Source organism: Xenopus laevis, chromosome 9_10S (assembly GCF_017654675.1).
Source record: "Xenopus laevis strain J_2021 chromosome 9_10S, Xenopus_laevis_v10.1, whole genome shotgun sequence".
Classification (NCBI taxonomy): Eukaryota; Metazoa; Chordata; class Amphibia; order Anura; family Pipidae; genus Xenopus; species Xenopus laevis.
Window position 1 is genome coordinate 101,164,645 of NC_054388.1, and position 24,113 is coordinate 101,188,757.

Here is a 24,113-nt window from a genome sequence, read left to right on the forward strand (position 1 = left end):
TTACCTTTTCATTTTTTGGCGTTACTGTTCCTTTAAGACCCCCCCGAACTGTTCTATGGGTGTTTTGTGAGCTTTGAGTCAGGACCACCTTTAGAAATCATGGGGCCCTGCCAACTACGTAGAATGGGGCCACATTTAATAAATAAATAAACACTATTTCCCATCTGGAAATGTGTCCACTTCACCTAAGCTTTGCTTCATTAAATTCAGAATATGGATATGATTTGGCCAAAGCCAGCCAACGCGTCCCCAGTGCTCCTCAGCTAGCGGCTGGACAACATGCCGCCCCTAACAACATGCCGCCCCTAACAACTTGCCGCCCCTAACAACTTGCCGTCCTAGGCCCGGGCCCTTGTTGCCCCGCCACAAATCCGGGCTTGCATACATTAAGGTGATCACGTATTGGAATAGATTGGCCAAAATCCTGGGCCCTACAGGAAGAGTTTTTTTTTTAAAGGTATAGTTTTATTGATTTTACAATGGTGCTTTATTTTCCAAAATTGCCCAAAGTTGCCTGCATGGGGAGGTGTTTCAGGAAAGCAGGTTATGATGTGGGTCAGCGGGGATTTTAAGAAATCTAGAGGCTATAAAAATCAATTTGATTATGTATATGGGTCTCCAGATGGATTGTCTTGCGCTGCACTATATCAGTGTTTGGAAAAAATCAGACTTGCCCTCTTTAAAGTGGACCTGTCACCCAGACACAAAAAGCTGTATAATAAAAGTCCTTTTCAAATTAAACATGAAATCCAATTTACATTTTTTATTAAAGCATTCATAGCTGTTGTAAGCTCATTTAAAAATATCAGCTGTCAATCAAATATTGTCTGCCCCTCCTCTATCCCTTAGGCATATAGACAGAGCAGACAGTTACTTTCACTTTCCATTCAGCACTTCCTGGGTGTCAATGCTCTCCCCACATTCCCCCCTTTCTCTTAACCATTTAATTGTGTAGCCAGGGCATAGGGATGGGCATCAGGTCCCCCATTCTGGTGCACAAACAAGATTCTGAGATGATACAAGGCTTGTCTTAATAACAGTGTCCACAAAATGGCTCCTGCCTGCTTGCTATAATTATGAATTCCGAGACCGAAGGAAACAAGATTCAAATAATTTATATAGTGTAATTAAAGTTAATTTTGCTTGACTAATGTAATAAAATAGGATTTTGAATAATTTTCTGGGTGACATGTCCCCTTTAATTAGACAGATATATTACAAAGCTCTTCCAGTTAGCCTTACAGGCTGGCACACTTGGCCAGTCTGAAGTTAAATGGCAGTGCCGGGCCGTGTCGGCTGGGTGCCCTAGGCAACCCAACTGACTATGTTGCCCCCCTCCACATTCATGCGCACGAACGATCGACTGCGCATGCACGGACCAGTGCAGGCCCTGGCGATGCATACGTGAGTATGTGCCCACGCATGGAGGAGTGTGAGTGGCTGGAAGATGGGTATGTGAGTGCGTGTGCACATGGAGGAGTGTTAGCGGCTGGAATTGCTGCCGCAGGTGGGGGCACAAGGGTCCAAACTAGGGGGAATCCGGCAGAAGAGGTACCGTGCCTGGCGCCCCTCCAACTTTGCGCCGTAGGCACATGCCTCTTCTGCCTACCCCTAGTTCCAACCCTGTTAAATGGTCCTTGTATGGGGCCACAAATATGGAAGCTACATCCAATATATGGCCAATGTTTGGCTAGCTATCAATTAGGCTGGCTGGAAAACCACTTCAGGAGAAGGATCTCATTGAGTTATGAATGTGGCCCTCTAGGAAAGGATCTGCACAAACCCCCATTTTATCCAATTGTTGCCTGTGGGGCCAAATTATCTGACTCTATTTAGCCCAGCTGGGCAGCCAAATCTGGCAAAGATCTGCCCTCACTGTGTCTTTATTCCATTTCAAGCTCACCTTAGTACCTCAATGGGTGGCACTGTCAATGCCAATCTTTTGCTGATAGGAAACTGCAACTCCCCGACAAGCCCAAGGGCTAAATATAAATATACTGTACGAAACAGCAGGTGTGAGAAGTGTTTTTTTCCTCTACTCAATCTGTTCAGCAGGCGGCTGGGAAAAGTACACCCATAAAGGAGCAGGAATCAGAGGAGAATTGAACCCATGCCAGAATAAAGCAAGCAGGCCTCAGAGGGGTTCTGCTACTCTACTATTAGCATTGAGTGATCTCCAAACCGTGGGATGCATGTCTAGGAAATGCTAATGAGCATATAAGAATAAAACAGAAGAGCTAAGCCTTAGCCCCATAGGACCAATAATATTTGGAAATGCAGCAGCAGCAGCAGACATGGGCGTTTGTATGGCCAACTTGTGGTGGTTCCCTTATGTCAAACTTCTACATATTATATGTTCAGGGCCGGCCCGCTGCAGCTTTACAACAGGGTGGAACAGGCATGTGCCCAAGGCTCCAGCTACACAAATCCAAAATACACTTCTTATTCAACTTCTGCAATCTATATGGGCCTGTCAAAAAAGGGCCAGAAATGCTGGGATATAGCCCCCAACTCCAAAGGGCACCCAAATCAAAAAGACCAAAAATATATTCCCAGTCAATACTCTCAAAGTTAAAAAATCACTCTTTATTTAGCATAAATATTAATAAGTAGGCATACAGACCAATTGATGCTCCGCCTTATGCTAGAGTGATTTTTTAACTTTGAGAGTATTGACTGGGAATATATTTTTGGTCTTTTTGATCCAGCTACACAAAGGCTCCCATGGTCCTTACATGTTATTGCACTGCTTAACAGCCAATATTCATGAAACTTGTTGCCCTTGTAGCTTTTGAACCACAATTCTCAGAATTCCACTGGCTTTTTTTGTGTGCGTATACAGTAAAACTTAAATTTTAAGTCCCCTGATTTTAAGTTTCCCCACATATTATATTTTTTATTTGTGGTCCCACCAATTTAAATGCATTTCAATGGGTGCATTTCCCTGATTTTAAGTAACGTTTTCCCGGATTTTACATCACAATTTTGTCCTGATGTTCCCAAAAACTCCTTTTTTCCCTCTATGAATGTTATTATTTGTGAAATAAAGAGGATTAAAATAGTAACCAGATGTATATTTAGCCATGGTTCTGCCTGTAAATGGTGAATTCCAATGAGTCTGCCCCTTATACAGTCCTGCACCAATCACTTATTGCTTTAGGTTGTGTATGTGACCGACAGAGAGTCTTGCACTTGCCCCCCATAGTGTAACATTAACACTGCAATGCTTAACTCTTAGGGGCAGATTTATCAAGGGTCGAATTGAAAATTTTTAATTTTTAAATGCATATTTCAAGTTTGTTTTAGCGTAATTCGACTAGAGAATACTGCAAATTCTATTTGAATTTAAAAAAATAAATAAATCGAAATTCGAATTTTGAAATTTATCATGTACTGTCCCTTTAAGAATTCAAATTTGTTTATTCGCCATCTAAAACCTGCCCAATTTGTGTTTTAGGCTATGGCGGACCTATGACTTCCGGTCTCAGCAGTGTGTGGATGTACAGGTGGAACACACGGGAGAGGGAGACGCCGGCAGAACCCATCTCTTTGTATTGCAAATGTTCACCTACATGATCTGTACTACAAAACTGGATTGTTTGATATGCGCTAAGAAGTATGATTTATGTAAGTGCAATAAGTTTTAAAACCTTTTAAAAAAATAAAGGCAAATTCTTGCTTTTTTTCTTCCTTTTTTTTTTTACATTTCGTTTTTTTTTTACATCTAAGTATATTACAGTAGGATATTGTTATTAATACAAATTCTGTATTGCATTGTTATATTTCATATGACTCTTTGGAAAAAGTTTAAAATAAAGAGAAATAAAAAATAAAGGCAAAGTCTTAACCAGCACTGTCCCTGATTTTTAATGTCTTTACAGAAAAAGGAATACCCTGGAGTTAATATTGATATACTGATTTGAAATCAGGTTGCCAATCCCACCAGAGAGTGGAGAAGCCACATGCTGAGTTTTACTGATTGGAGAAAACACCATTGCACCTTATTTTAATTCATTTTAGCTTTTGAAGCAAGCACTACAAGCACCTTGTTTGACTTAATTATAATTTTTATTTTGTAGATTAGACTTTGTAGAAATCACTATAGCACTTTAGAACACACAAGCAAAATCTGTGCATAGACTTTCTATGGTTCAAGACACACACAGATTAGCGTTGTAACACTTTGGTGACTGCTCTGAATATTAACAATATTGCACTAGGTTCTGTCATTTGTTTTATTCCATAGCCTGTGGCGCTGATCTATAATTGTATCTTGATTTGATGATCCAGTGGAGGAACTGGGGAAAAGATCGGCAAAATCTTGCAAATTTTGTTTGTTTTTGCAATTTTAACTTTGCCACCCATTAATAAGATGCACCCAACTAACCCAGGAACATCCATCAAACTTATGGCACAATGTGGCCAGATAAAGACCCAAGTTGTTTACAGAGTCCCCAATTGTTTTTTTTTTTAATTGTACATATCTCCATGTTTATATTTATATATTTGAATTGCCATATTCCATGCTCATACAGATACAATCTTATCTAGAGTGCATATTCCCCAGCAGATTGTAGGCCTTGTGGTTCATCTTGCTTACAATCTGCCTTCCTGCAGCGAGGATATTTTTAGCTTGCTCCTCAGCCAACCAAGCGTCACATTATGGTGTGACATTGGGCAGCTGGGTCGCACAGAAACCTAATAGAAATGTAATACAGAATTCTGGCGGTTGGGGGCTTAAATATATAACAGCTGCAGCACCTTAACTAGTAGAACAACTCCTTCCCAAAGCCCTATCTGCAGTGGCGTAGCTTAATGTTGCTGGGCCCCACAGTAAATTCATTTTAGGGCCCCCAGGTTGCCATGTTTTACCAATAGATGTAGAAATTGTTCATTAATTAGGGCCTCATGTGGCCCCTATACCTCCTGGGGCCCCCTGCAGCCGCAGGGTCTGCTTCCTCTGTAGTTACGCCTCTACATGTCTGACTTTGGTGCCGTAAGGGCCCACCGGCAGTCCGCGCGCCGCATATTCCCGGTCAGTTCCGGGTGTACGGAGGAGGGGGGGGGCGGGGGCCCGGCTGTGCGTCCTGCGCCAGGGCCCGCCCCCCTCTAGTTCCGTTTCTGCTGGTGACAAGTGTCACAGAGGTGAATCGTGGTATTGCTTTTCAACTGGCTGAAAATGGCAGTATCTAAAATCTGAAAGATAGGTTTATAACCGTTCAGAGCAGCGTCTGGAAGCGCCACTAAGAAGTTTAAGATACTGGCAAACTAAGCTGTTGCTCGAAAAGCAGTATAAAAGTATAATACTGGCATCAGCCTTCATCTGTGCCTGCAACTGGAACAATTGTGTCTGATCTGATTGGCTGCATTGCTGTACAATAGTAAGAGAGACAAGATGCCCCAGAATATAATGTCAATAACCAGCGCCGTTTCTGTATGTATTGCCGCCTGAGGCGGCTCCAGTAATGCCGCCCCCCCAGCCCGATTCGATTTCCGGGGGGGAGGCAGCAACGCTAGTGCGGAGAGCGCAATTGCGCTCTCTCGCCCTAGTAAAGCCGAATTTCCGGTTCAAAAACCGGAAATTCGGCTCTTAAAGGCACCAGGAGCGGCTTTTTGCCGCCCCTGGAAACCTAGCTGGCGATGCCGCCTGAGGCGAGCGCCTCAGCTCGCCTCATTGGCGGATCGCCCCTGTCAATAACTCACCAAATAGCAAATGTGGTCCGGGTGCACCAGCCCCAGCCCTGACCCCCAGCTGGGGGAGGGGACCCCATCTTAGGGAGCGGCAAGAAAATTTGAAAATAACTGTGCTGTCCGGCACTCAAACGGATCCACAGGACCAGAAAAGTTTAGTTAAAAAATATATTTTTATTTTACAAAGTTAAAAAATGTATACTTGCATCTCCATCCGCCCTACGTGTTTCGTACCCACAAGGGCACTTAATCATAGCCCATGATTAAGTGCCCTTGTGGGTACGAAACGAGTAGGGCGGATGGAGAGTATACATTTTTTAACTTTGTAAAATAAAAATATATTTTTTAACTAAACTTTTCTGGTCCTGTGGATCCGTTTGAGTGCCGGACAGCCCCGTTTTTTCTACAAATTTTCTTGCATTTCTGTACAGTTTTCTCAGTGTTTTTAACCGGAAAGAAAGTTTTGAACCGGACAGCACTTTGAATACTGGAATATCCAGTTTAAAACTGGACGGGTGGCAATCTATCTCTGTCAATATTCTGCCTGATGAGTAAGCCCAATGCTTTAATTAAAAGTATGAGATCTGTTATGCAGAAACCAGTTATCCAAAAAGCTCTGAATAACAGTAATGCCAATTCTGCTTTTTTCTTTCTATAATAAAAAAAAACTGTGTTTTATATCTAAGCTAAGCCATTTTGATAGAAAAAAAAAATCTCAGTGAGTATCATAATATTTAGAAGTTTTTCATTTATTGGGCAAATTATAACTTGGGTTTCACAGTTGAGACCTGAGAGGCCACAAAGGCTCGGGCCTAGGGCGCCATCTAGATGTGCATTGGGGTGTGCAGACGTTTGCGGCAGCGTTAGGACCTGGTGGCCGCTAATGCGCTCACAGGGGGAGTGTGTGCGTTAGCAATGGGCGCTAGGACCCAGTCGGCCTAGGGGTGGCAAAAAAAGTAAATCCGTCCCTGACAATCAGGGGCATAACTACAGAGAAAGTTGACCCTGCGGCTGCAGGGAGGGGGAAGGAAGTATAGGGCGATTCCAGGGTCAGCCTGTATTTTTATCCTGGATGATTTTCAGCCCCCTGTGTTATCAGCCTTTTATAAACTGCAATATTGCTCAGAAAAGCTGTACTGTTACTCTAGTAACCAGGCAGTGGACTGGAACCTGAATAGGAGAGAGGCTTGAATAGAAACACAATACAAAATAACAATACAATTGCAGCAGTTTTCTAAGTTTTTTTTAGTTGACAGAGTCAGTGACCCCCCCTCCCACTAGTTGAAGAGTTTTTAAGAATAGGCCATTCTATTACATACTAAAAGTTAATTTAATGGTGAACTAGTGCTTTAAGAATTCCACTGCCTTTGCTTCAATTTGGCTTCAGAGGAAAGAGCCTGGTCTTTGCTCATGGTTTCTCCTAATTTCTTTGTTTCAATGGTATTTAATTCTGTATACACCATCCCAGTGATGTACTCATAGAGGTAGAAGCAGCATTGTACAGGTAGAGATTAGGCATTTCCCCAACAATGAGATGAGTCAGATCACACAGCACTTCATGTTCCTTTTTGATCATATGAAAACAATGAACAAAGAAAAGAATTATAAGGTGCTTATTCTGATCCAGCTTTTTTTTTTTTAAAAAAAAGTGTAGGCTTCAAAGGAATTGTTCAGTATAAAAATAAAAACTGGGTAAATAGATAGGCTGTGCACAATAAATAATGCTTTCAATATAGTTAGTTAGCCAAAAATGTAATGTATAAAGGCTGGAGTGACTGAATGTGTAACATAATAGCCAGAACACTACTTCCTGCTTTTCAGCTCTCTTGGTTTTCACTGATTGGTTACCAGGCAGTAACCAATTAGAGACTTGAGGGGGGGGGGCACATGGGTCATAACTGTTGATTTTGAATCTGAGCTGAATGCAGAGGATCAATTGCAAACTCACTGAACAGTTATGTCCCATGTGGCCTCCCTTAAAGTTGCCGACTAACTCAGAGTTAGAGAGCTGAAGAGCAGGAAGTAGTGTTCTGGCTATTATGTTAGACATCCAGTTCAGCCTTTATATATTACATTTTTGGCTAAATAACTATATTAGGAACATTTTTTATTTTGCACAGCCTATCTATTTACTCAGTTTTTATTTTTCACTGAACTGTTCCTTTAAAGGGGGACATAAACCCTGGTCCTAAACATAATGAAATATACTATTTTTATTGTAATTGACCTGTTAGGTTTGAGTTTTTAAATGCCTGCTCATTTTTGCTAATATGGTATGCAAATTAGGATTTGGTATTCGGCCTCATCTTTCACGAAGGATTTGGGGGTTCGGCCGAATCCATAATAGTGGATTAGGTGCATCCCTAACAAATAAGGATTCAGCCAAATACTGAACTGGAGAAATTGCACTATTTTGACTAATTTGCATATTCAGATTTAAGGCAAAAAAATATTTCCTTCCCATTGGCAGCAATGTAAATTGCCAGTGAGTGAAGCATACGCATCACTTCCAAAAGTAGCACACAGTAGCCTTATAAGAAACGTCAGACTACTTTGCAAAACAAAGTTTTCTAAATGTACTACAGGTAAGAAGGAAACCAGGGACATGTCCCATGCGCCATTGCCCTGTGGGTTCAGACACAGTTCAGAAATGGTCTTACAAGTAAGAGTGGCCCTACAGTAGCCAATAAAATGCCACCCCGGCCGGCAATTTACATTCTAGCCGGAGGGAGGCAGTTTGGGGAAATAAGTCGCCCCCGAAGAAGAGGCGATTTACCTTAGCGCGACTAAATCTCCCCGAATCTGAGACTGTGTCTCTGCCCTAAGACTGTGTTTCTCTGTGAGATCCGCTATGTCTGTCCCTAGCCGTAAGGTGGCCATAGACTCACAGATAATCTCGTACAAAACAAATTTTCGTATGATATCTGGTGCGTGTATGGTGGGAGATGTGCCGACCGATATTGGCAGAAGACTTGGATATTGGTCGGCTCGATGATCTGAGTGGCCGGAAAATTTTGATCAGGCACCTGATTATCGCCCATTGGCTTCTTTAGAGGCAGACTCTCAGTCGGAGGATTGTGTAAATAAAAATAAACATATTTATGTTCCCCAGTTCAGATAGTGTTTATGATGCAATGGAAGTAGCTGCAGGGCAACACCGCAGTCCTTTACACAAAAGTATACTGTTCCCTGTACTGTTGAAAAGAGCACGTGGATTTGAAATATTAAAAATTCTGCAAAGGAATGAAAACTTATACATTGTAATTATCACCTGTTTTGGCAGATCTCCCTCCCACTCTATAGGTAAATAAACATTAGTCAATGCTTTGGAATTTTGTTGAATATTTTGTAAATATTTGTATACCTAATTGTTGTGTTGTTACCAAGGAAGAGCAGGAGGTAGAGGATGCTGGGAGCTGTAAGAAACTAACCAGGTCCTTTAGGTTAGTGTGACATTAGACGGATTCTGCAAGGGTGACAAATACCATTTGGCCACCTCCAGAGACTTCTGTGGAAACCGTCTGTCATCTTTGGTGCAAGCAGTTGCAACTTCAGATTCAAAACTACCTCTGCTAGCACTGATAGCAAGTTTCCACAAACAGCACGAGAAAGTTTAACCTTTCAGTCATATACTGGAAGGTTATTGCGACCTGTTGGGAGTGGACTGCATCCGTGGCCTGATGAAGTCCCTGCCCTTGGAATATTTCAGCCAGCCCAATCTGAGCCACAATGCAGGGCCAGCTCACCGCCCAGAGACATTTCTGAACACATAAGTGAAAGGATACGCAATATGTGGTACGGAAAAAGATAGAAGACTGTCAAGGAAAGGAAACATTAGATGGGAGGAGGCGAACTGGGGAATGTGAAAGCTAGGAAATGCAAAATAGAAGGCTGGAGGAGGAGAAGAAGAATTGAGTGGGAGAGAGGAAAGGATGGAGGTGGGAGATTAAGAAAGGAATGTGCTGGAAGATGGTTGAAGTGGGAGAGATACAGAAGGTGGAAGAGACAAGCAATAAAGGAAAAAGGACAATATTTATAGGAAGGAGCTTGCTCTAACCTTGCCAATGCCTCCCCCCCCCCCCGCAAACAAAGGAAAATTAATATTATAGTACATTTTAAAAATTTCCTAGGGCTTCAACCGAAGGCCAGAAGGCCCAACGTCACACTGCAAGCCATAATTACTGTACTGGGTTTCATGGACCTGTTCACTGGACTTCTCAATTGTTCCTGTTTAGGCAGGACCTATCACATTTGCAAACCTGGAACGGGGGTGTAACTGGAAGTGGTTATCGTGGGCATGTCCAAAAGTAATAGACCCAATCTGATGACTCATATATGGGTAGGATTAGTCATCACAGAGGAGGGGTCAGCACTATTGCATCACAAAAGAGGAAGGGCTGTGCTTGACATTTGACTTGCCACCTTCCCTAAATTGGGGATGTCCAGAGGGAATTTTTTCAGAAGCAAATTGGAGAGGTTTCAGAGGTTTTTTTTGCCTTCCTCTGGATCAACTGGCAGGTTAAAAAAAGGTAAAAGTTTGAACTTGATGGACGTGTTTCTTTTTTTCAACCTGACTTTGTTACTAACCTGTACCAGGGGCTTGCTTTTTTTGACTTCCCCAAACACGCCCAACCTGCACGTTCCTGGTCATTACCACCACCCATTATGCCTCGATGAAATGAATAAAAAATGTCAGCTTGGTTTTCTACCCATAAATGATGACACTTGCATTTTTGGCTTCAAATACTATATAGTACAAAAGATGACAGGCTTTTACCAATGACAGGGGGAAAGGGTCCTGGGTGTTTATGTGAAGGTGGAAATCTGACGGTGGAGAAAAGTATTCAGTTAGCCTAAGTGCTAAACTTGTTTATAGGAGACGTGGCTCTTTTAGTATACAAGTCCTTAGTATTGCTTTCTCTACACTAGAAATAACCCCCGAAGCCCAGTGGGTTTTGCTAAATGAAGGAAATGCCCCTGAAAATATATAAAAAAAATCATGGTTACAAACAGTCAGGTTTTATATTGGCTCACCCAAAAAAGGTGGACAAAATTGTCTCTAACATTAGAATAAGAGGTCACAGTGTGTTCCTTTTCTAAATCTGACTTAAAGGAGAAGGAAATGCTTCGTACACTTGGGGGTGCCAAATGTTAGGCACCCCCAAGTGATTGTATTGACTTACCTGAAACCCCGGGCCGGTGCTCCTATCGGCAGAAAACTGCACTTGCTCGGGGTTATACCAGTGAGCACCACGGAGCGATCCTCTTCTGTTGTCTTCTTTCTTCAAATTTCCCGGGGCAAATGAATGCGCACTTGAACGAAATAGACCACTTTGTAGTTAAAGTTTGGCTTTTCGTTCTACTGCACATGCGCAGCCGTGCGAAGTAAAGAGGAGGATGGAAGAGGATCACTCCGTGGTGCTCACTGGTATAACCCCAGGCCGGTGCAGTTTTCTGCTGATAGGAGCACCAGCCCAGGGTTTCAGGTAAGTCAATACAATCACTTGGGGGTGCCTAACATTTGGCACCCCCAAGTGTACTAAGCCTTTCCTTCTCCTTTAAATTCCCCATTCAGTTCACTTGGAAAGAGCCACACTCTATAGACTGCAACAAAAAATTGCAGCCACTAAAGGCTAGTGGTCTATGGCCTACAGGTCGAGTCTTTATGATGTTTAGGTTGGGTCTCCTTTAATATAATAAAAAGGTAATACTAATTAAAATTAGGTCATAATACTGATTTCCAGACTGAAGACAAAAGGGTAGGCAACTCCAGTTGTTTCAGCGCTACACTTCTCCCTTCCACCTGCCACTGGGTGTTGTGAATTGTAGTTCTCTATCAGCTGCAGTGTCGTTTTGTTCCGAATTTTTCTTTCTGCTGAATGTGTAGCCACTTGTGACCATGTAAAATGCGGAATTCCTTGGTAAAATGTGATTACTGTCCCAAAGCAAATCCCTGTGTGCTGCAATCAGCAAGGGGCTTACAGAGCAGCACAAAAGCCCAATTCATTGTGCAATGCTGATTCTGTGAATGTTTATTCATTGGAGACGGGCCTAAAATATCATCTCCTTTATAGGGAGGAACCACCCAGCACGGTCCATGATCCTCTCACTATAACATATGATGTGAAAGCAATATAACTTGCACCTTAGTCACTGTGTGTCCCTAGGACAAACTCAAGCCCAGATATGATGGATGTTGTTGCCACCACTTTGGCACACATTCTTCATAAAGAATAGTAGGCAGATGTAATATTTTTACAGCAGCCGCAAAATTCCTCAGTGGCCAAAATATTCTTGAAGATGACATGGGACAGCAAAGCTTGGTGGTGAGAAGAGGGAAAGAACTGGTAACAAAAGATGGAAACAAAAGAGAAGGGAACAGCGGCAGAAAGCAGCAGGAGCGATAACATGTTAAAACCAATTATGTTTTGCATTTATCACTGTGGCAAGAAAACTCTCTTCAATGTGATATGTCCCTTATGCTAACGTTTCATGAGCAGATTCTCCAGTTTTTCCGCTGGTGGTGGAACAACAGAACTTCTTGCCATGGAGGCAGATAATACACGCAGAAGTGCAGGTGTGAGACCGAAAATGTCCCAACATCTGAATCATCATCATCAAAAAAAAAAACTCAGTTATGCCTGAACACCGCCTATGACTAAGTTGTGAACACGAAACGCGTAAGGCTGTAATAATGTCACAATAAAGACATTTTTTACTTTAATATTTTGCCTGGTGCCTGGTGGAAGATTGCTCATTTGAGTGCCTGCTCTGCAATTTTTCGGTTCATGCCTGAACACTCCCCTGATTCACCCAACCCCCCGCTAATTTCTCACAAAGCCCCACCCTTTTTTCAAATCCATATGGAGGTTATAACCCATTGCACATATATTGCTGCTTTTCCAAATCCATATGGAGTAGTGCCCCCTGTACCGCAGGCTATAAACGTTGCCGACTCCGTCTGTGTGTGGTGCCAACAGATGGGCCTGAATGACCAATATCGGGCCAAAAATCATCCAGATATCAATTAGCCTGGTTTGAATTTCCTATTGGATAGAGGACTGCATTTGTGTGTTAATGTGTCCTTGTTTTTTTAATGTTTTCCTTTTTCTCTAGTATATTAAAACAGTACCTTGTATTTGATCCGACCTAAGGTATAATTAAACCTTATTGGAGGCAAAATAGTCCTATTGGATTTAATTTATGCTTTAAAGTATTTTAAGTAGACCAAGGGGCAGATTTATCAAGAGTCGGATTTTAAAGTAATGGGAGTTTTTTTGAACTCCCATAACTTCGAAATTCGAATGAAAAAAGACCAATTGAAATTTATCAAAAAAATAAAAAAAAATTTTTTTGGGCCGAATAGGTCCGTTTCCAATCGAATTTGAATCGAATGAATCAAAGTAACAGCACATTCGATCTAATTTGATTCAAAGTTTTTCAGAATTTTTTTTTTTTTTTTTCAAAGTCCACCAATTGACTCCAAATAGGTTCTAGGAGGTCCCCCCATAGGTTAAAACAGCATTTCGCCAGGTTTTAGAATGGTTGAAATCGAATCTTTAAAGAGACAGTACAGGATACATATCGATATTTAAATTTTTTTCAAATTAGAATCTAATTTGGACTATTCCCTAGTCAAAAATTGTCTCGAAATTCAAATTTTTTTTATTAGAATTTTCACTTCGACCTTTGATAAATTTGCCCCTTAAGGTATGAAGATCCAAATTACAAAAAGACTCCTGATCTGGAAAACCCGAGGTCCCAGGCATTCTGGATAACAGGTCCCATACCCGTATTTCTGCAAACAATGTTCATTTACTTATTTACAATAAGCAAAGGCCATTGACTATGGAGCAGTGACAGTATCTACCAGTCTATCTGAAAAGCAGCAATATATGCTATATATATATATATGTGCAATGGGTTATAACCTCCCATAGTAGTCAGAGAAAAACGACTGTCACTCCATATAGTTCAAGAAAAAATATAATGTGATCCACATGATTATATTACTGTAAGGTGCACACACAAATAAATATGCTTTTTTGACTTTTTTAAATCTATATTCAATAATATTTACCTGTTAAGGCGCTGACTGGGCAGATATGCCCCATGTGATCACTGACTGGTGGAAGCCATTGGAGATCACAGGGCAGGTCAGAGTACAGTTTGGTTTCCTCAACCAATATTGCCCATATTTGAACACCTCAGTAAACGGGGTCAGAATTTTATGAAAAAACAAAGATCTTTCCGACGACCAATAGTTGGGGGATAGACTGTAATTGTAATATGTATGGCCACCTTTATTGAGCCATATTTTAACAGTTCTTAAACTCCACCTATTTGTGAATACATATATCCTGGTGTCACTGACCCTTTAAAGGGATTCTGTCATGATTTTATGGTGTTGTTTTTATTTCTAAATTACACTGTTTACACTGCAAATAATTCATTCTACAGTATAAAATGTCATTCCTGAACCAGCAACTTTATTTTTTAGTTGTAATATTGGTGTGTAGGTGCATTTCAGGCCATTTTGCCTGGTCATGAGCTTTCAGAAAGAGCCAGTGCTGCACTATGGAACTGCTTTCTGACAGGTCATTGTTTCTCCTATTCCATTTAACTGAAGGTGTCACAGTGGGACTTGAATTTTTAATATTGAGTGCTGTACTTACAGTATATCTACCAGGGAGCTATTAACTGGTTACCTTCCCATTGTTCTGCTGGTTGGCTGCTGGGGGTGGGAGGAGGTCATTATCACTCCCTCTTACAGTGCAACAAAAAACTGACTGAAATTTACCAAAGTCACATGACTGGGGCACCTGGGAAACTGACAATATGTCTAGCCCCGCATCACATTTCAAAATTATATATCAAAAAGACCACAACAAACAGTACAAGAAAATTGCACAGGTGAGAGGAAGATTTTCATCACAGTTCAGGATCCCTGGCCTCCGTTGGGTTTAACACATTTGGGTCAATGCTGTTACTTTCACAGATTTATTTCTCATGATACTAAACTCATAATTTACAGTTAAGGAGCTTGTAATTGTGAATTTTTTTTCTCTACTTTCTTAAAAAATATAAGTACCTAATCAATTTTTTTTAAAATTGGTTTTCCCACCAGAGACGCAAAAACAGTCAAATTATAATACATGCACAGAAAATCGCTCGAAATGTATTTGTGCCCATAGCTTTAGGTTTAGGTTTGTTACTATAAACAGCTCAGCAGGGGGCCTATTATATTCAAAAACGTATGGTTTTGTGACAAGTTTCGGATCGGGTTGAGGAAAGGTCTGTTATGGGAAGGGTAGCAAGTCTAATCTGGAAAGCATGCAACTTTCAGGCATGGACCCAAGTTTTTCCCAATAGATCCATACAGGTCTCTATTACAGACTACTACATGGGGTAACCAAGACTTGATCCACCAGATTTTGCACAGTTTGGAATGTTACCTTGTGCCCACCATCTCCAATGGTAGTAAAACCTAGGCTAGAAGGAGCAATAACATGTCAGTAAACATTTTGTCTTAGGGCAACACGTTGCACAGTATTTAGATTGCCAAACCAATAGCAGTTAATATGCTGAGGATCACGTAGTGCATTGCCCCAAGACCTGTGATCCATCTTGTTCTAGTGGATGGGAAATTAGGTGGGTAGGGGCATATTGGTCTCTGCCACTAATAGCAGAAATTCATGGAGGCCATGGCGCTAATAGCAGGAAATCATGGAGTCCATGGCCCTTAGTGGTAAGTTACCAGAGATGAACAAAATTCTGGGAATCAACATGAGTTGCTTTCTACTGCTTGCAATAGAAGGCACTGTGATTAGCTTTTGGCCTGCCCCACTAGATAGTCCATGCAAATCTTTGAGTGACAATCAGTGACCAGGTCTGTTGGTGTTTAATATTGCAGCAAATGAGAAGTAGCCCATGAAAACTCCAGTGTTCTCTCAGTATAGCTGCACTCCCAGCCGCTTCCTTCCTCTGGGTCAGAACTGAGAGCTACTGCACCTATTAATGCAGTCTAAGTGTCGGGATCCAGAAGATCTGGCTCAAGCTGAGCCGACATCTCCCCAGGCCTGTGCTTCCACTCCGGCGCTTGTTGCAGGTTCGAGCGCGTGTCCTGATGCGCGCGTGTGTTTGGACGCGGGCGCGCATTTACGTGCGCGCGCGCGTTCTGACGCGGGCGCGCGCTCTGACGCGGGCGCGCATTCACGTGCGCGCGCGCGTTCTGACGCAGGCGCGCGTTCTGACGCCAACATGCGTCCTGGGGTTAAAAGGTCACTCCGACCTAGGCCCAGTGCGAGGTGATCGTCTTACTGACACTGAGCGTTTATTACTGATGTTATTCTGATTTCGACCACGGCTTGTTACTGACTACTCTTCTGATTATCCCTGGATTCCTGTATTGCTCGTCTGACTTCGACCTTGGCTTTTCTGACTACTCTTCTGGATTTCCCTCAACTGGTACCTGCTTATTGATCCTTCCTGTGTATGACCCGGCCTGTTCCAGACTTCGCTTCGTCTCCTGCAGATAAGTGCTAGCCCTTATTACGAACTGTTATTTCTGTGGGCTCATCTAGCACTCCTGCTATTCCTTATCTGGGAACGTCCTGTCTCAACCCTCAGGGCGCAGCTCAGTGGGAAGCGTGGGGGAGGCTCTTACCTTCGGACTCGCCTTGACTCCTGACAGTATCACCTCGCCATGGAGTCCGAAGAACCAGCTCTTTCCCCTTTAGAAATTGTTGCTCAGCAATTAGCTGGTCTTACTCGGGCTGTTCGAGATTTACAAGGGGGCTATCAACAATTACAGACCCAGATGCAAGACATGACTGTTGCTGCTCCTCCTCCTGGACCCCCAGTTTCGGTTGCTTTCCCGGGAGTAGCTTCTTCGTCCACACATCCGACACCCGAGCCCAAGATACCACTCCCTGAACGCTTTTCTGGAGATCTAGCTAAATTCAGGGCTTTTGAAAATGACTGTCGACTCATGTTTTCCTTGAAAAGTCAATCTTATGCTACAGAACAGATCAGGGTGGGAGTGATTATGTCCCTATTATCCGGAGAACCCAAGACTTGGGCTCATCGTCTGTTTGAAACCCAAAGCCCCCTATTGGCTAGTGTGGACATATTTTTTTCAGCTATGGCTCAGATATATGATGATCCTAAGAGGTCCGACACTGCTGAAACTATAATCCGGACTCTATGTCAGGGCAAACGCCCAGTTGAAGATTATGTGACGGATTTCCGCACTTATGCCACCGACACCGAGTGGAACGACAAGGCCCTCAGACATCAATTCCGCTTGGGTTTGAGTCCTACTCTGAAGGATGAGTTAGCCAGAGTAGGAGTACCTGATTCATTGGAGTCTTTGATCGACCTGTGTGTACAGATTGATCGTCGTCTAAGGGAGAGACGCGCAGAGAGAGCTGCAACACCTTCTTTTGGAGCATCCTGGGTACTTCCTAAAGCCCCTCTGTCTTCATACGTCTCTGCAACTTCGTCATCCATCTCCCCCCCTGCTTCTATAACTACTGCTCCTGAACCTATGCAGATTGGACTTATAAGAACAGCTATCTCTGCCCAGGAGAGGTCCCGCAGAAGGGAGAACAATTTATGCCTCTACTGCGGTCTGTCTGGTCATTTTTTGAGGAACTGTCCTACCCGACCAGGGGGTAAGCATATTCATCCGACTTATTTTCCATCCTCCTCCTCTCGAGAATTGCCTATGCTCATTGTCCCTATTTCTCTACAGTGGCCCCAAGGGTTCCTAGAGAGTAAAGTCGTCATAGACTCGGGAGCCTGTGGTTGTTTTGTCGATAAAGAATTTATTAAAGCTCATAATATTCCGACCCGACCCAAGACGCAACCATTTCTGGTGAGGACAGCAGATGGCTCCCAACTTTCCTCCGGACCAGTGTTGTTAGAGACAATACCACTTATTGTTATCACTGACTCTAATCATGTTGAGACTTTATCTTTTGATGTGGTGTCCTCTCCTCTTTTCCCGTTAATTTTTGGGTTTCCTTGGTTGAAATTGCACAATCCTTCAATAAATTGGAGCACTGGGGTACTACAATTTTCGTCTATGGCTTGTATTTCTCATTTCTTCATGCCCAAGACCACTTCTAAAGCATTTGCTTTGTGTTCATCTCAAGATCCTCGTTTACAGGCTATCCCTTCATTTCTTCAGGACTTCATAGATGTTTTTGATCAAAAAGGAGCTGACACACTACCTCCTCATCGAATTTATGATTGTCCTATAGATTTGCTTCCAGGGGCTCCAATTCCTTTCGGACGTATCTACCCTCTGTCTGAGCCCGAACTGTCGGTCTTGAAAGATTATATCAACGAGAATTTGGAGAAAGGGTTTATTCGTCCTTCCACCTCACCTGCAGGGGCAGGTATTTTCTTTGTAGAGAAGAAGGACCATTCCTTACGGCCCTGCATTGATTACAGACACTTGAACCAGATCACGGTAAAAAATCGTTACCCGTTACCCCTTATTCCTGAATTATTCCAAAACCTTCGTGGGGCCAAGATTTTTTCTAAATTAGACTTGCGAGGGGCGTATAATTTGGTAAGGATTCGGCAAGGAGATGAGTGGAAGACGGCTTTTCGAACCCGTTTTGGACATTATGAATACCTCGTTATGCCATTTGGTTTGTGCAACGCTCCTGCGACTTTTCAGCATTTTGTTAATGATATTTTCAGAGATTTTTTGGATCAATTTCTGATTGTCTATCTAGACGATATTTTAATTTTTTCTTCCTCCGAACAGGACCATGAGATGCAACTAAGGAAGGTTTTTAACCGCCTGCGAACTCATCGTTTATATGCCAAACTGGAGAAATGCGAATTTTGCAAGTCTTCAGTGGAGTTCCTGGGGTTTGTGATCTCTTCTGACGGAGTTTGCATGGACAAGAAGAAGGTGTCCGCTATTCTTGATTGGCCTGTTCCCTCTTCTCGGAAAGCAGTACAAAGTTTCGTCGGGTTTGCAAATTTTTATAGGAAGTTTATTAAGGACTTTTCTAAGATCATCGCACCTATCACTGACTTAACCAGTTCCACTAAGCACTTTCAGTGGACTACACAAGCTCAAGAAGCATTCGAGCAATTAAAACATTTGTTTACGTCTGCTGCTGTCTTAAAGCATCCTAACCCTGTTCTGCCTTACATTCTAGAGGTTGATGCATCTGAAACTGCTATTGGTGCTATTTTATCCCAAAGGACCGGCGATAACAATGCTCTTCATCCTGTGGCTTTCTTTTCTAAGAAACTCTCCACCTCAGAGAAGAATTATGATGTTTCTGACCGAGAACTCTTGGCCATTAAAGCAGCGTTTGAAGAATGGCGTCATTTGTTAGAAGGAGCGTCACATCCGATCATTATTTTTTCAGACCATAAGAATCTGGAGTATTTACGAACCGCCAAACGTCTCAAACCAAGACAAGCCAGGTGGGCATTGTTTTTTTCCCGTTTTAATTTCCATATAACCTATAGGCCTGGCTCTAAGAACAAGAAAGCTGATGTTCTTTCACGGTTACACAGTCAAGAAGAGGAACTTTTGCCCCCGGATACGATACTTCGTCCCCAGAATTTCTTTCTTCTTCAGAGTGAACTTTTTTCAAAGATCAAGGAGGCATCCTCTTCTTTATCTCCACACGGGGAGTTGCAAGCTTGTGATGGGTTATTTTTTTTGAAGGACAAAGTCTTCATTCCAGAAACACTTCGTTTAGAGACCCTAAAATTACTTCACGATCACCCATTGGCGGGTCATATGGGATATGTTAAGACTTTAGATCTAGCTCAAAGGTTTTTCTTCTGGCCTCACATGGCTAAGGACTGCAAGGATTATGTATCTTCTTGTGAGACTTGTGCTCGGTTTAAAGATTCACATGTTAAACCCCTGGGGCTGTTACGTCCTTTACCAGTGCCTACTCGATTGTGGGGTTCCATTTCCGTTGATTTTATTGTAGAGCTTCCTCCCTCGCAAGGATACAATACAATTTTTGTAATTGTGGATCGACTCTCCAAGATGGCACATTTTGTTCCCCTCTCCGGAGTACCTTCTGCACCTTCTACGGCTGAGGTCTTTATTAAGGAAGTCGTCAGACTCCATGGAGTTCCAGATGAGATTGTGTCGGATCGGGGAGTACAGTTTACATCTAAATTCTGGAGGGCATTGTGCAAAGCTTTAAAGATCAAGCTGGCTCTTTCCACGGCTTTTCATCCACAATCCAATGGGCAGACGGAAAGGACTAACCAAATGTTGGAACAATATCTACGTTGTTTTTCATCCTTCCTCCAGGACAATTGGAGTGAGCTGTTACCATTGGCCGAGTTCTCCTACAATAATGCCCTTCATTCCTCCATCAAGCAAACTCCTTTTTTCGCTAACTATGGTTTCCATCCGCACGTGCTTCCTAATCTTCCTAAAGGTATAGAGGTGCCCGCGGTTCAAGAAAGACTTTCTTTTCTTCTGGACAATACCCTAAGAATCCAACAAGCAATGGCCCAAGCACAGAACAACTTCAAGGATTTTGCTGATCGTAAGAGAAGGAAGGGTTCTGAGTTTCGAGTCGGAGACCTGGTTTGGCTGTCTACCCGGCACATCAAACTTCCGTGTCCATCTAAGAAGCTGGGTCAACGATTTTTGGGTCCCTTTCCCATTATTCGACGTGTGAACGAGGTAACTTTCAAACTTAAATTGCCTGCTACTTACAAAATCCACCCTGTTTTTCATGTAGCCTTATTGAAACCTGTGGTGAAGAACACCTTTTCGGGAAGAGACCACAGTCCCCCAGCTCCAGTAACCATTGAAGGTGTTGAGGAATTCGAAGTGGAGGCCGTCTTGGATTCTAGGTACCGGCGAGGTCGGCTTCAATATTTAATCCAGTGGAAAGGTTTTCCTCCAGAAGAGAATTCATGGGAACCCGTGAGTAATTTACATGCTCCTCAACTTATTGAGTTATTTCATAGATCTCATCCTGACAGACCGGCTTCCACATGCACCCGGAGGTTGCATTTTGAGGGGGGGCAATGTCGGGATCCAGAAGATCTGGCTCAAGCTGAGCCGACATCTCCCCAGGCCTGTGCTTCCACTCCGGCGCTTGTTGCAGGTTCGAGCGCGTGTCCTGATGCGCGCGCGTGTTTGGACGCGGGCGCGCATTTACGTGCGCGCGCGCGTTCTGACGCGGGCGCGCGCTCTGACGCGGGCGCGCGCTCTGACGCGGGCGCGCGCTCTGACGCGGGCGCGCATTCACGTGCGCGCGCGCGTTCTGACGCAGGCGCGCGTTCTGACGCCAACATGCGTCCTGGGGTTAAAAGGTCACTCCGACCTAGGCCCAGTGCGAGGTGATCGTCTTACTGACACTGAGCGTTTATTACTGATGTTATTCTGATTTCGACCACGGCTTGTTACTGACTACTCTTCTGATTATCCCTGGATTCCTGTATTGCTCGTCTGACTTCGACCTTGGCTTTTCTGACTACTCTTCTGGATTTCCCTCAACTGGTACCTGCTTATTGATCCTTCCTGTGTATGACCCGGCCTGTTCCAGACTTCGCTTCGTCTCCTGCAGATAAGTGCTAGCCCTTATTACGAACTGTTATTTCTGTGGGCTCATCTAGCACTCCTGCTATTCCTTATCTGGGAACGTCCTGTCTCAACCCTCAGGGCGCAGCTCAGTGGGAAGCGTGGGGGAGGCTCTTACCTTCGGACTCGCCTTGACTCCTGACACTAAGTCCAGACCAGGCAGTAGTTCCAGGGTGCTCTCAGCACCCTGTGTCAATAGGTGCAGCACATCTGCATCTAAATAAATTAGACACTCATTACTCTCATGCCGAACACTGGAAATTACGCCAATCAGACAAGGAAACATTTCAGTGCAACCGATTTACATTGGAAATATAGGGAAAACTCTCCATGATGGCAGGAAAAAAATGGAAATTGCACTTGAAAGTTCACTTTGCTCAGCAAATGAAATTCTATCTTGTACCTAGTTACCCTTAGGCTAAGGCCACACTAGGCGATAGCGCCGCGATTTGACTCGCAGCGACTTTTCGCCGCGACTTTTAAGCCGCAATCGCTGGGGAAACTTTTGCGCTGGCGTCTATGGGGAATCCAGCGTAAAAACACACGTGGCGATCTTTTTTCTATTGTCGCTCGAAATCGCCTAGCGAGGCAATTTCGAGCGACAGTAGAGAAAAGATCGCCGCGTGTGTTTTTACGCTGGCGATTTTTCGCGATTCCCCATAGACGCCAGTGCAAAAGTTTCCCCAGCGATTGCGGCTTAAAAGTCGCGGCGAAAAGTCGCCGCGAGTCAAATCGCGGCGCTATCGCCTAGTGTGGCCTTAGCCTTAGACAGCCCATAAAGTGGCTACTGCACAGCAGAGCACTTTGTTCTTAGGAATAAGTGGTGTGAAGTAGGCAGGACAATGCCTTGGAATTTGTGCTGCACCTTTGAAAACAAACCCTATTTATCTTAAATACACAAAGGGCTGCAGGCAGTAAGATGTGTATTACAATACCAGTGCAAGAGGTTATCTGCCTCTCTTGATAACAAGATGTAATTAGTGGTGCTCAAACCCATTCAATATTGGTCAGCATCTTCAACACTTTTATTTTCTGGAAATATTTGTCATATAGTCAATATTTAAGGTCTTACCTTTACATTTAGCTACACGTCCAATATTAACTGTAGATATTAAAGTAGAGATAAATCTTCGCTACTAGGAGCGGCTAATCTCCCAGAAATGCCTTCCCACCGGCAAGAATGTGCATCGCCGGTGGGCTGGCATGTGCGTCGCTTCGTTTTCAGAAATCGCCCAAAGTTTCCTTGTGAGGCAACTTTGGGCAACTTCAGAAAACCGAAGAGACACTTATCCCTTTACACTGGCAATTCACATTCTTGTTGGTGGGAAGGCCTTTCAGGAAGATCTATCACTTGGCAAATAATCTCCCCGTGTGCCACCACTCGTATGGATAGCACCTGAGCTCTGGGCTGTCTTTGCCTTTAAAGGACCAGTAACATCAAATTTTTTTTTTCAAAAATTTGTTAGTACATAACGAAAAAATAACACCAACACAAATTAAAATTTAAAATAGCAAAGCCTTTATTAAGAAATAACTTACAGAAACTCCACGTCCTGTCCTCTTCAGAAACGGCAAAAAGGCGACCATCCTTCCTGCAGCGCTCGATTTGTCCTCCCTGGCTAGCTCCAATATTCTACTGACAGCGTGTGAAGTGAGGTGAAGCGAGTTGAAGCTGCGGATCAAGACCCTGCGGGTCCGACACATGAAGACCTTTCTGCTGTACGAGTGCAAGAAACACCCACGGGAAACCAACTGGTGCAGGCAGCCAAAGATGCAGGCAGTTTCCTGGGAGCAAGCGGTTCTCCCTCCACAGGCAGCTGAGCGCTGAGGTGTCACCCGGCTGACTGAGAAGAGAACCTGGCAGAGCGACTTCAGGAAAAACTCAGGTTCCGTTTGAGAGAAGCAGTCCTGATTCCGGATCTCTGTCCCCATGCCCTCCCGGTTGCACACAGTTGATCCCAGTATCTCCACAGCTTAGTGCGAGGGAAAGGACAGGGGGAGACTTACGGCCAGTCTGGAGCTGTGTTATTTTTTCGTTATGTACCAACGAATTTTTGAAAAAAAAATTTGATGTTACTGGTCCTTTAATATTGGATGTGTAGTTTCATTTAAAGGTACTCCAAAGATGCACCTTGTTAGAAGAAGCAACCTGTGTGCAGGTAAGGGGTGTCTAAAGTTGGCAATAGATGTAGCAATTACGATCTTTCCTTAAGGCACAATTCATATTAGGCCAAATCTTTACCTGATATGGTCACTGGGGTCAATGACTGGATCATAACAGAGGCCAATGCAAGCCCCTCAGGAGAGGTCTTCACCCAGATGAGATTTTCAAACCCGGCCAATAGATATTGGTCCGATTTAAGAACAAATATCTGTCCAGGAGGAAGTTGAATAGGGCCCAAACATGGACAAATAAACTGATCCCTGACATAAATAAAATTTAAAGATAAACAAGGCTACCTGTGTGTAATGTTCAGTTCCAAAACTATGGCTGGGGGCAGGGGTATATGACCAGTTGCTCAGAATACACACAGCTGGTTCCCGGCTAAATTCTAAGGCACATTGTGTCGCTAGTGAAAACAGCTGTTTCCCTGGAATACTTTCCTTTTTGAAGGGCATAAAGGCAAATTTCAGCAAACTAAAACATGTGTTTCAGGAGTTTAACTTCAAATACTTCAGCCTTCTGTTTCCACTTGTACTGAGAGATCCATTATTAACTAAGGAAGTGATGTCTATAACAAACTGGCTTCAGGGTTAAAATCTTCCTAATATTACAAGAAATGGCCGGGGGTTACCCAGCAAGACCTGGCAGTTGGGTAAGGTA

The 24,113-nt window shown here is 43.3% G+C and overlaps 1 protein-coding gene across 1 annotated transcript in view; it reads right to left on the minus strand.

Annotated features, from left to right (window-relative positions):
• Nucleotides 1–24,113, minus strand: part of adcy9.S (adenylate cyclase 9 S homeolog) — a 92,636-nt gene that overhangs the window by 42,312 nt on the left and 26,211 nt on the right.